Source organism: Dendrobates tinctorius, unplaced genomic scaffold (assembly GCF_039654945.1).
Source record: "Dendrobates tinctorius isolate UK_male_01 unplaced genomic scaffold, ASM3965494v1 ptg000224l, whole genome shotgun sequence".
NCBI lineage: Eukaryota > Metazoa > Chordata > Amphibia > Anura > Dendrobatidae > Dendrobates > Dendrobates tinctorius.
Window position 1 is genome coordinate 2,506,068 of NW_027361891.1, and position 14,138 is coordinate 2,520,205.

Consider the following 14,138-nt stretch of genomic DNA (forward strand, 5'->3'; position numbering starts at 1 on the left):
GGTGTACCGGGGGTTAAAGGGAAGCATCGGCAGGGAGGGGGCTCCCTCCGTGCTTCCCTGAGCCCCCCACGGCAGCGCAATGTGCAGCGCTGCTGCGGGGGACTCCTTTCCTCCAGGCCCCCGGATCCAAGATGGCGACGGGGGCCTTCGGGGGCCTGAGGAAGCTGGCTTCCTCAGTGCCTGCATAGCGCAGGCATGAGGAAGCCTTCTGCAGTGCCTGTGTCAGATCGCTGATCTGTCACAGTGATCTGTGATGTGACAGATCAGCGATCTGTCACAGGACAGTGATGTCCCACCTGGGACTATTTAATAAAGTAAAGAAAAAAATAAAAAAGAGTGTTAAAATAATTAAAAAAAAAAAAAAAATCGCCAAATAAATTAGAAAAAAAAAAAAAATATTCCCCCAATAAATCCATTTTTTGGAAATAATAATAAAAAAAAAAAAAACAATAAAAGTACACATATTAGGTATCGCCGCGTCCGTAATGACCCGCCCTATAAAACTGTCCCATTAGTTAACCCCTTTAGCGAACCCCTTAAAAAATAAAAATAAAAAACGAAGCAAAAAATAATGATTTATTATCATACCGCCAAACAAAAAGTGTAATAACGCGCGATCAAAAAGACGCATATAAATATCCATGGTACCGCTGAAAACGTCATCTTGTCCCGCAAAAAACAAGCCGCCACACAGCATCATCAGCGAAAAAATAAAATAGTTATAGCTCACAGAATAAAGCGATGCAAAAATAATTATTTTTTTATATAAAATAGTTTTCATTGCATAAAACCGACAAAAACATAAAAAAATGACATAAATGAGGTATCGCTGTAACCGTACTGACCCGAAGAATAAAACCGCTTTATCAATTTTACCGCACGCATAACGGTGTAAACGCACCCCCCCAAAAGAAATTCATGAAACGCTGGTTTTTGTTCATTCTGTGTCCCAAAAATAGGAATAAAAAGCGATCAAAAAATGTCACGTGCCCGAAAATGGTACCAATAAAAACGTCAACTCGTCCCGCAAAAAATAAGACCTCACATGACTCGGTGGGTCAAAATACGGAAAAATTATAGCTCTCAATATGTGGTGATGCAAAAACTATTTTTACAATAAAAAGCGTCTTTTAGCGTGCGACAGCTGCCAAATATAAAAACCGCCATAAATAGTAAATCAAACCCCCCCCGTCATCACCCCCTTAGTTAGGGAAAAATAATAAAATTTAAAAAAAAAGTATTTATCTCCATTTTCCCATTAGGGCTAGGGTTAGGGCTAGGGCTAGGGTTAGGGCTAGGGTTAGGGCTAGGGTTAGGGCTAGGGCTAGGGCTAGGGTTAGGGCTAGGGCTAGGGCTAGGGTTAGGGCTAGGGTTAGGGTTAGGGGTGTGTTGGGGTTAGGGTTGGAGTTATAATTGGGGGGTTTCCACTGTTTGGGCACATCAGGGGCTCTCCAAATGCAACATGGCGTCTGATCTCAATTCCAGCCAATTCTGAGTTGAAAAAGTCAAATGTTGCTCCTTCCCTTCCAAGCTCTGCCATGCGCCCAAACAGTGTTTTACCTCACATGTAGGGTATCAACCTACTCAGGACAAATTGCAAAACAATTTTTGGGGTCCAATTTCTCCTGTTACCCTTAGGAAAATAAAAAATTGGGGGCAAAAATATCATTTTTGTGGAAAAAAATGATTTTTTTATTTTCACGTCCGAGTGTTATAAACTTCTGTGAAGCACTTGGGGGTTCAAAGTGCTCACCACACATCTAGATAAGTTCCGTGGGGGGTTTAGTGTCCAAAATGGGGTCACTTGTGGGGAGTTTCAATAGTTTAGGTACATCAGGGGCTCTCCAAACGCACATGACACCCGCAGACCATTCCATCAAAGTCTGCATTCCAAAACGTCACTGCTTCCCTTCCGAGCCCCGACGTGTGTCCATACAGTAGTTTTCTCCCACATATGGGGTGTCAGCGTACTCAGGCCAAATTGGACAACAACTTTTGGGGGTCCAATTTCTCCTGTTACCCTTGGGAAAATGAAAAAATTGGGGACTAATTGATCATGTTTCTGGAAAAAATACGATTTTTTTATTTTCATGCCCTGGCATTATAAACTTCTGTGAAGCTCTTGGGGGTTCAAAGTGCTCACCTCACATCTAGATAAGTTCCTTAGTGGGTCTAGTTTTCAAAATGGGGTCATTTGTGGGGGGTTTCCACTGTTTAGGTACATTAGGGGCTCTCCAAAGGCAACATGACACCCGCAGACCATTCCATCAAAGTCTGCATTCCAAACCGTCACTACTTCCCTTCCGAGCCCCGACGTGTGCCCATACAGTAGTTTTCTCCCACATATGGGGTATCAGCATACTCAGGACAAATTGGACAACAACTTTTGGGGTCCAATTTCTCCTGGTACCCTTGGGAAAATAAAAAAATGGTGACTAAAAGATCATGTTTGTGGAAAAAATACGAATTTTTTATTTTCACGCCCGGGCGTTATAAACTTCTGTGAAGCACTGGGGGGTTCAAAGTGCTCACCACACATCTAGATAAGTTCCTTGGGGGGTCTAGTTTACAAAATGGTGTCATTTGTGGGGGGGGTTTCCACTGTTTTGGTACATCAGGGGTTTTCCAAACGCGACATGGTGTCCGATCTCAATTCCAGCCAAAAACATCAAATGGCGCTGCTTCCCTTCCGAGCTCTGCCATGCGCCCAAATAGTGGTTTACCCCCACATGTGGGGTATCAGCGTACTCAGGACAAATTGCACAATAACTTTTAGGGTCCTGTTACCCTTGGAAAAATAAGAATTGAGGGTGAAAAGATCATTTTTGTGGAAAAAATATGATTTTTTAATTGTATGGCTTTATGTTATAAACTTCTGTGAAGCCCATGGGGGTTCAAAGTTCTCACCACACATCTAGATAAGTTCCTTAGGGGGTCTAGTTTCCAAAATGGTGTCATTTGTGGGGGGTTTCCACTGTTTTGGTACATCAGGGGTTTTCCAAACGCGACATGGTGTCCGATCTCAATTCCAGCCAAAAACGTCAAATGGCGCTGCTTCCCTTCCGAGCTCTGCCATGCGCCCAAATAGTGGTTTACCCCCACATGTGGGGTATCAGCGTACTCAGGACAAATTGCACAATAACTTTTAGGGTCCTGTTACACTTGGGAAAATAAAAATTGGGGTGAAAAGATCATTTTTGTGGAAAAAATATGATTTTTTAATTGTACCGCTGTACGTTATAAACTTCTGTAAAGCCCTTGTGGGTTCAAAGTTCTCACCACATATCTAGATAAGTTCCTTGGGGGGTCTAGTTTCCAAAATGGGGTCACTTGTAGGGGGTTTCCACTGTTTAGGTACATCAGGGACTCTCCAAACGTGACATGGCGTCCAATCTGAATTCCAGCCAATTTTGCATTGAAAAAGTCAAACGGCGCTCCTTCCATTCTGAGCTCTGCCATGCACCAAAACAGTGGTTCCCCCCCACATAACAGGTATCTGCGTACTCAGGACAAATTGCACAATAACTTTTGCAGTCCAATTTCTCCTGTTACCCTTGGTAAAATAAAAAAAATTGAACCTGAAGTATTTTTTTATGAAAAAAAGTTAGATGTTCATTTTTTTTTAAATATTCAAAAAAATTCCTGTGACGCACCTAAAGGGTTAATAAACTTCTTGAATGTGGTTTTGAGCACTTTAAGGGGTGCAGTTTTTAGAATGGTGTCACTTTTGGGTATTTTCTATCATATAGACCCCTCAAAGTGGCTTCAAATGTGATGTGGTCCTAAAAATAAAATGGTGTTGTAAAAATGAGAAATCGCTGGTCAACTTTTAACCCTTATAACTTCCTAACAAAAAAAAATTTTGGTTCCAAAATTGTGCTGATGTAAAGTAAACATGTGGGAAATGTTAGTTATCAAGATTTTTGTGTGCCGTATCTCTGTGATTTAAGGGCATAAAAATTCAAAGTTGGAAAATTGCGAAATTTTCAAAATTTTCGCCAAATTTCCATTTTTCTCACAAATAAACGCAAGTTATTTGAATGAAATTTTACCACTAACATGAAGTACAATATGTCATGAGAAAACAATGTCAGAATCACCGGGATCCATGGAAGCGTTCCAGAGTTATGACCTCATAAAGGTACAGTGGTCAGAATTGTAAAAATTGGCCAGGTCATGAACGTGCAAACCACCCTTGGGGGTGAAGGGGTTAAGGAACACTAAAGTGACTGGGATTCAAATTGTTAAAAGAAGCTTTAGGAAAGGCAATTTTATCCACCAAATGTCCAGGATAGAGAGCAAATGGATTTTTGAATTAAATACTCTGATCCCAAATGGTCTAAACAGTGAAATTGAGCTATTTGCTTTTAATGCTTAATATGATGTTTTATTAATAGAGGATATACACTGGAGGCTATATAAGGGTTATTCCTGTTTCAGGGGGCCATCCCTGAAGAAAGAATCAGTGAATTCCGTAACGCGTAGGATCTATCAGTGTTTCTTGGCCCCTTCAGCGCTTCTAGCGTTTTTCCTGCCTGTCACGTGACTGCCCACGTGACTGTGACGTCACGCAAGGTCCTTCAGGGCTCTCGGACCTTGCAGGCATGTTTTTGTAAGCGGCGGCTGGCATCTATACAGCCTGCCGATACACACCTCCAGCTGCACGCCAGTCACCGGCCGGGACGGCGGCAAGCTAAGAGGTAGCACCCTTTAGCTCCAGCAACTCTATTTATCGCTGTGCCGGGGAGTTTTTCTGTGAAGGACCTGGACTTCTGTGTCTCTGGGCTCATCGTATTAAGCCTCAGTAAGGTAACAGACCTCCCCATAAGATATCTCCCATCTAATCAGGACACATTCTATCAGCGCAAGTTTGTATAAGGTCTATTTAAAATTTACAAAACCATTTTTTTTTTTAGGGACCACCTCACATTTGAAATCACTTTAAGGGGTCTATATGGCAGAAAATACCCAAAACTGACACCATTCTAAAAACTGCACCCCTCAAGCTACTCAAACCTACATTCAAGAAGATTATTAACCCTTCAGGTGCTTCACAGGAACTAAAGCAACGTGGAAAGAAAAAATGGACATTTTAATTTTTCCAACAAATATTTTCTTTTAGCATCAATTTTTTCATTTTCACATGGGCAACAGGATAAAATGGATCCTAAAATTTGTTGGGCAATTTCTCCTGAGTACACCGATACCTCATATGTGGTCATAAACCACTGTTTGGACGCACAGCAGGGCTCGGAAGGGATGGAGCGCCATTTGACTTTTTGAATGGAAAATATGCTGGAATATTTAGCGGTTGCCATGTCACATTTGGAGAGCCCCTGTGTGCCTAAACATTGGAGCTCCCCCACAAATGACCCCATTTTGGAAACTAGACCCCCTAAGGAACTTATCTAGATGCATAGTGAGAACTTTGAACCCCCAGGTGCTTCACAAATTGATCCGTAAAAAAAAAAGTACTTTTTTTTCTCAAAAATTTTCTTTTAGCCTCAGTTTTTTCATTTTCACATGGGCAACATGATAAAATGGATCCTAAAATTTGTGGGGCAATTTCTCCTGAGTACACTGATACCTCATATGTGGTCATAAACCACTGTTTGGGTGCACGGCAGGGTCCGGAAGGGAAGGAGCGCTATTTGACTTTTTCAATGGAAAATTAGCTCCAATCGTTATCAGACACTATGTCGCGTTTGGAAAGTCCCTGTGTGCCTAAACAGTAAAAACCCCCCACAAGTGACACCATTTTGGAAACTAGACCCCTTATGGAACTTATCTAGATGTGTAGTGAGCACTTTGAACCCCCAAGTGCGTCACAAAAGTTTATAACGCAGAGCAGTAAAAATAAAAAATCATTTTTTTAACTCAAATGATTTTTTAGCACACTATTTTTTATTTTCACATGGCTAACAGGAGAAATTGGACCACAAAAGTTGTTGTCCAGTTTGTCCTGAGTACGCTGGTACCCCATATGTGGGGGGGAACCACTGTTTGGGCGCACGGCAGGGCTCAGAAGGGAAGGAGCGCCATTTGACTTTTTGAAATGAAAATTAGCTCTAATCGTTAGCGGACACCATGTCGTGTGTGGAGAGCCCCTGTGTGCCTAAACATTGGAGCTCCCCCACAAATGACCCCATTTTGGAAACTAGACCCCCTAAGGAACTTATCTAGATGAATAGTGAGAACTTTGAACCCCCTGGTACTTCACAGTAGTTTATAACGCAGAGCCGTGAAAATAAAAAATATTTTTCTTTCCTCAAAAAATTATTTTTTAGTGTGCAATTTTTTATTTTCACAAGGGTAACAGGAGAAATTGGACCCCAAACGTTGTTGTCCAGTTTGTCCTGAGTACGCTGGTACCCCATATGTGGGGGGACCACTGTCTGGGCACACGTCGGGGCTCAGAAGGGAAGTAGTGACATTATGAAATGCTGACTTTGATGGAATGGTCAGCTGGCGTCATGTTACATTTGGAGAGCCCCTGATGCACCTAAACTGTGGAAACCCCCAACAAGTGACCCCATTTTGGAAACTAGACCCCCCCCCCCAAGGAACTTATCTAGATGTGTGGTGAGCACTTTTAACCCCCAAGTGCTTCACAGAAGTTTATAACGCAAAGCTGTGAAAATAAAAAAATCTTTTTTTCATCAAAAAATGATTTTTAAGCTCGCAAATTTTTTATTTTCACAAGGGTAACAGGAGAAATTGGACCCCAAAAGTTGTTGTCCAGTTTGTTCCGAGTACGCTGGTACCCCATATGTGGGGGAAAACCATTGTTTGGGCACACGTCAGGGCTCGGAATGGAAGTAGTGACGTTTTGAAATGCAGACTTTGATGGAATGGTCTGCGGTCGTCGTTACGTTTGCAGAGCCCCTGATGTGCCTAAACAGTAGAAACCCCCCACAAGTGACCCCATTTTGGAAACTAGACCCCCCAAGGAACTTATCTAGATGTCTGGTGAGCACTTTGAACCCCAAGTGCTTCACAGAAGTTTATAACAGACGTATTTTTTTTCCCACTAAAATAATTTTTTAGCCCTCAATTTTTTTTTTTTATTTCCCCAAGGGTAACAGCAGAAATTAGACCCCCAAAGTTGTTGTGCAATTTTTCCTGAGTACACTGATACCCCATATGTTGGGAAACCACTGTTTGGGCTAACGTCGGGGCTTGGAAGGGAGAGAGCACCGATTGACTTTTTGAACGCAAAATTGGCTGGAATCAATGGTGGCATCATGTCGAGTTTGGAGACCCCCGATGTGCCTAAACAGTGGAAACCCCTCAATTCAAACTCCAACCCTAACCCAACACACCCCTAACCCCAACCCTAACCATAGCCCTAACCGCAACACACCTCTAACCCTAATCCCAACCCTAACCACAAGCCTAACCCTAATCCCAACCCTAACCCCAACACATCCCTAACCCTAATCTTAACCCTAATTCCAACCCTAACCCTAACTCCAACCCTAACCCTAACGGAAAAATAAAAATATTTTCTTTATTTTATTATATGTGCCTACCTATGGGGGTGATAAACAGGGGGGGTTATTTACTTTTTATTTCATTTTCATCACTGTGCGTATGCACCTGCCATTTTCCAAGATGGTGGCGCCCATGATTCGGGACCGCGGGACACCAGGAGCGACAGCGGCACTCGGAAGGTATCGGGGGGTGGGAGGGGAGGTGACTGGAAGACGGGGGGGAGCGGAGGGAAGGCGGGGGGAGCAGATGAATACAGCGGCGGCAGATCGCCGCTGTCATTCAGTGGCGGAGGGCAGATCGCCCCCGTTAACCGTGGAGGGGTCGGTGTCTCCAGCCATGTCCGATGCTACTGCATAGGCCAACAGCTTTCTGTAATGTTGTAGATAAGCCCCCACTGTAACCTGAAAGATAAGAAAAACGAGTTAGATTATAATCACCCAGGGGTCCGGTCCGATGGGTGTCGCGGTCCAGTCCGGCGCCTCCAGACCAGAGTACTGCAGTGCCCAGGCACCGGGAAAGGTCAGAGAGGTCCGGCACCTGCACACTGCAGTACTTTACTCTGCCCTCAACAGGGAAGATAAAGTATGCCTGCGCAGGAGCCGCTGCAGAAGCAAGGAGGAGGACGTCATCGCTAGAAGATGGGAGGCGCCGGACCGGATGGCGACACCCATCGGACCGGACCCCGGGTGAGTATACTCTAACTCGTTTTTCTTCTCTTTCAGGTTACATCGGGGGCTTATCTACAACATTACAGAATGCTGTAGATAAGCCCCTGATGGCGGTGAACGCAGCTCATATCGGAAAAATGAGGTGACAGATTCCCTTTAAGCCTAAAAATCCTGGCTGTGTGTCTGTAAACTTGAACCTCAAGAAGACCTGTGATTATGTGAGGTGGGGTGAACATAGCCCGAAATCTGCACTTAGGCTCATACTCATTTGTGAGAAAAATATACGAGTGCACTCCGAGAAAAAAAATCGGATTGCACTCTGACCAATGTTATTCAATGGGTTACATCTCATCTGCGATTTTTTTTCTCAGCTGAAATTAGACTGAGAAAAAAAATTGCAGCATGCTGCATATTACTGCGTATCTCCGACAAGACTCGCCAATGCAAGTCAATGGAGGTGAGAAAAAAAAAAAAAAAATCACAGCACTCGGATCATGCATATGCCGTCCGTTTTTTTACAGATACCTTACCATTCTGTGGCATAGAACACTGTAAATGGTCCTGTAAATGATAGTAGAATAATAGTTCCAGAGGAAAAAAATGCATACGGATGCTCCATTAAAAAATAAATAAAAAAAAAAAAAAAAAATATTGCATGCCACTCACATTGTACTCGCATGACACTCGTCCGTTTTTTCCTTCCTGATATCGGAACTTCTTTTTTCACACATAGGTATGAGCCCTAAAGCTCACAGTCCACAGACATTGAATCTAGAAATTCTCACAATCTACAACTTTCAGCAGGCCACATAGCGTGAGAGCCACTAGTCGCGCCACTTATTTTTGACAGAGTGAAAAGGATTTTGTAAGATGGTAAAATAATATTTCTATAGACAGGCGACAACTAAAATGGGGCAGGATAAATGACAACCTGGCATAATCCTGCAGTGCCATGTGTCATGGCTGCTTGATGCCCAGCACAACTTCTCCACAGAATGTACCATGGCTGACTGATGCCCAGCACAACTTCTCCACAGAATGTGCCATGGCTGACTGATGCCCAGCACAACGTCTCCACAGAATGTGCCATGGCTGACTGATGCCCAGCACAACTTCACAGAATGTGCTATGGCTGACTGATGCCCAGTACAACTTCACCACAGAATGTGCTATGGCTGACTGATGCCCAGTACAACTTTTCCACAGAATGTGCCATGGCTGACTGATGCCCAGCACAACTTCTCCACAGAATGTGCCATGGCTGCTTGATGCCCAGCACAACTTCTCCACAGAATGTGCCATGGCTGACTGATGCCCAGCACAACTTCTCCACAGAATGTGCCATGGCTGACTGATGCCCAGTACAACTTCTCCACAGAATGTGCCATGGCTGACTGATGCCCAGTACAACTTCTCCACAGAATGTGCCATGGCTGACTGATGCCCAGCACAACTTCTCCACAGAATGTGCCATGGCTGCTTGATGCCCAGTACAACTTCTCCACATACTGTGCCATAGCTGACTGGTGCCCAGTACAACTTCTCCACAGAATGTGCCATGGCTGACTGGTGCCCAGTACAACTTCTCCACAGAATGTGCCATGGCTGACTGGTGCCCAGCATAACTTCTCCACAGAATGTGCCATGGCTGACTGATGCCCAGCACTTCTCCACAGAATGTGCCATGGCTGACTGATGCCCAGTACAACTTCTCCACAGAATGTGCCATGGCTGACTGATGCCCAGTACAACTTCTCCACAGAATGTGCCATGGCTGACTGATGCCCAGCACAACTTCTCCACAGAATGTGCCATGGCTGACTGATGCCCAGCACAACTTCTCCACAGAATGTGCCATGGCTGACTGATGCCCAGCACAACTTCTCCACAGAATGTGCCATGGCTGACTGATGCCCAGTACAACTTCTCCACAGAATGTGCCATGGCTGACTGATGCCCAGTACAACTTCTCCACAGAATGTGCCATGGCTGACTGATGCCCAGTACAACTTCTCCACAGAATGTGCCATGGCTGACTGATGCCCAGTACAACTTCTCCACAGAATGTGCCATGGCTGACTGGTACCCATCACAACTTCTCCACAGCAGTCACCTGCTCTCCCACATACACTGCCATCTACGTCCAGGCCCTCGGTGCAGACAGGAGCTGAGTCACCACACAAGACGCGCATATAATGTGAGGGCCTGGAGAGCGGCCATAGGATGCTCTTACCTGCTATACAGACCGTGAGGAGGACGGAGAGCGGGAGGAGGCGCTTATGTGTCCGGGATCCCGGCCGGCCGGCAGCACCTCGCTGTCTCCCGGGATAGCTGCTTGTCGGCTCCTCCACCTTTACTTTGCTGCCTCTCCCCTCCCCTTGTGCTGTCTCTAATGTCAAGCCAGGGTGACAGACATGCGTGTGGGGGATGCCGGGAAATTCCTGTGCAGCCAGCACCAAATATGAGCATGGAATGAAGCTTGGAAGCGGCAACACAGGGGTTTTCTTTTTTGGCCGGTACCCGCCTCTGCCATTGCCAGCACAGGAGCAGGAGAATGACAGTGCGTGGAGTCCAGAGGACCGGCCGCGCCGGCACAGACAGGGGGCAGCTTCACTGAGGACTAGCCCAGGGATGGGGATCCTGGCCACCCTGCCTTCGGGATCTGTGGGGGGGTCTAAGGATTAGAACACTCCAATAAGGGGTGAATTGTGCCTGTAAAATTCACCTGGCAAAACTGACAAACTTGCATTCTGTGGGTTTTTACCATTTTAGTAGCTTAAAAAAATCAACTTTGTTATAAAATAAAATAAGACCCATACATTTTTTTAGCTTTCATTAAGGACCTGTGTTGGGCGGCAAGAGGTAGGCCGGGGTCACACTGGCGAGGAATACGGCCGAGTGAGAGGCGCTAAAAGCACGCAATACACACGGACCAATGATTCTCTATGGGTTTGCTCCCAACAGCCGTATATTTCTCATCCGTATTCTACGGTCCGGTGCCAATCCCAGCATGCTGCGATTGTCAGCGTACTACGCCCGTAATACGCCAATGCAAGTCTATGGGTGCGCTAAAAATACGGAGTACACACGGACCACACATGTGACTTGCGAGAAATACGCACCTGGTGTCTTTTAGAAAAGCCGGCAATTCAGTGCGCGATACAGTAAACTCACACTGACAGGTTTAATAAAGAAACGAAAGAATAGATATATACACACAGAATACATACATACATACATACATGTCATTGTGACTATATATATATATATATATATATATATATATATATATATATATATATATATATATATATATATTTCACAGTTCTTCATAGCAGAATAGTCGCTAATTAAATTACCGGCTTCTATCAAATCCTTCCCCAACCCGACATGAAATGACACCTGGTTTACATTCAGTAAAGCATTTCATTTCATGTTTTTTTATATGTCCCAGACTAATAATTAGATGAGCGTTTGTGTGCAAAATTTGGGAGTTGTAGTTGTTATTTTAAGGGGTTAATTCGTTGTTAAAAAATGCGTGGGCTTCCCATTGCCCTATAGTGGTGGCAAATGGGTTAATCTAACATAGGGTTAATGTCACCATTCGATTGTAAGGTGACATTAACCCTTTGTTTTATTAACCCATTCGCCACCGCTACAGGGCAATGGGAAGCCCAAGCATTTTTTAACAACGAATTAACCCCTTAAAATAACAACTACATACTGCTCCAGGGGCCCCAGCCAGTGGCTATGGGACCCCTGAGTGAAGGGGGCCTGCCCTGTGCCAGCAGAGCAGCAGCTGGAGACAGGATCCTGTCCCTGCTGCTAAAGAAAAATGAATATTCACGCCCCCATGGGCGTGGAGAGGAGTGAATACTATTTCACTTTATTAGCGGGCAGCATTAGCTGCAGGCTGCAGTTAACACTGCCCACATGTAAAGCCCCACCATCACTGCTCCGCTCACACACAAAGCACTGCACCACACACACTCACAGCTCCCCCCACCCCTCCGCAAGTTACCCGCAACACATCCCGGCGTCCTGCTTTCTGCCTGGTGCTTCCTGTCTGAGACAGTGCAGCTGGATGACGTCATCATTCAGCGCACGGCTGTTTCAGACAGAAAGCTGCTGGCGAGAAAGTGGCTGCCGGGATGTGCTGCGGGAACTTGTGGAGAGGTGAGTGGTCCTGTGTGTGTGTATGCGGTGCGGTGCTTTGTGTTTGAGAGTGGTGCAGTGCTTTGTGTATGAGTGAGCGAGCGTGGTGCTGTGTGTGTGTGTGGATTGGAGATTGGCAATGATGGGGTGTTGGGGAAGGAGGCAATGATGTAGGTGGTGAAATGGGCAATGTTGGGGTGGTGGGGGAGAAGGCAATGATGGTGGGGAGGCAATGATGGAGGTGTTGAAATGGGCAATGATGGGGTGGTGGGGGATAAATCAATGATGGTTGTGGTGTAAAGGACAATGATGGTAGTGGTGGCAAGGACAATGGTGGTGGTGGGGAAGGAGGCAATGATTGAGGTGGTGGAATGGGTTGTGGGGGAGAAAGCAATGATGGAGCTGGTGGAAAGGGCAATGATAGGAGTGGTGGGGGAGAATGCAATGATGGAGGTGGTGATGAGGACGATGCGGGTGGAGAGGGAGAACAATGATGGAGGTGGAGGGGGGCTGCATTATACTTTACAAGGGGGCTATATTCTGTGGGGGGAATGCATTATTATCTCAGGGGACTAAATGATATTCTGGGGGGCTACAGTATACTCTATGGGGGGCTACATTATTCTCTCAGGGGACAATTATATTCTGGGGGCTACATCATACTATATGAGGGGGGCAACATTAGGAGGGAGTGTCAGGGAAAGGGGTTGTAGACCTTTGGCTGGCCCACGGCTATCACATGTGCAGGGGGCTTATCTTAGTTATCCCACACCTCTGCCAACAATGTGATGAAAACAGCAAGCTAGTCTTGCCCTAACAATATACCGCAGGGGCTTATTGTAGTTATCCCACTACTTTCACAATATGTCACGAACTGCAGGGATTTATGTATATCTCACTTTTGGTTCCGCTTTGGAACTTGCAGCTCTCCGGCACCCCCTTTACCCTCAGGTCAGTCAGGGAACTGCACCTAGGATAATTAGTCACCGGACGGTCCACTTATTGTGCACTGGCTATTAGGCATGCCTCAGTGGGGGAATTATAAAGGCTCTGGCCACAGCCAGACAATCAGCTTATAAAACCCCTTCCGTCACGGCCAGCTAACCCACCTAGCCCAGAGCACACTTTGCTGCCACCAGCTTCCAATTTCTCTATCAATATTTAAATTAATAAAGGGGTATGAAGCCAACCCAAATTAGTAGCGTAATCACTTCAGGCACATAAAAGTTCAGTATAGAACATGGAGACGAACTAGTAGTTTTATATTTTACTCCAAAAAGGTAGGCAGTGTTTACAGAAGGCATAAAAAGATTTTACAATATGAGACAATTAAAATATGTACAAAGCGAAAACAAATAAAAGGGGATTAAGAGAAGAAATAAACTCACGTATTGCTTAGATCATCTTAGGCAAAATCATGCTGGTACGAGGAGCCAGACATCAATGCATTGAGGGGTCTGGTTGCAGCAGTTTCCCAGGCACAAAGTGGCTGCAGACTGAGGGAAAGTACCTTATACCTCTGGGCTTGTGACATCACTAAAGGGGCTGGTTTGTGGCAGTCCTCCCCCTGCTTTCAGAGTTACAATCTGGCTACTAAACTATAATAATCATATCTGACAGAGGCTACCACGTATAGAAACACACATAGTATCATCTTATTCAGCTTGTCGCTGGTGTTCATTCAAACCAAACATGAAGCATCGGGATGCCCCGGCTGCGCAGGAATCCACTTCTCTGATTCCGTTGAAGCAAGAATTTGGAAAAACACGGGCTAAATAGTCCCATCTATTTGGGGTTGGACCAGATGGCCCAGGAGGTCCC

At 45.2% G+C, this 14,138-nt stretch overlaps 1 protein-coding gene across 1 annotated transcript in view; it reads right to left on the reverse strand.

Annotated features, from left to right (window-relative positions):
• MSRB3 (methionine sulfoxide reductase B3) overlaps positions 1-10,534 on the reverse strand; it is a 331,564-nt gene extending 321,030 nt beyond the window's left edge. The window contains exon 1 of the mRNA XM_073555445.1: positions 10,396-10,534. The gene's annotated coding sequence lies outside the window, so the exon portion shown is untranslated. The remainder of the gene's footprint in view (positions 1-10,395) is intronic.
• Between the last annotated feature and the right edge of the window lie 3,604 nt (positions 10,535-14,138).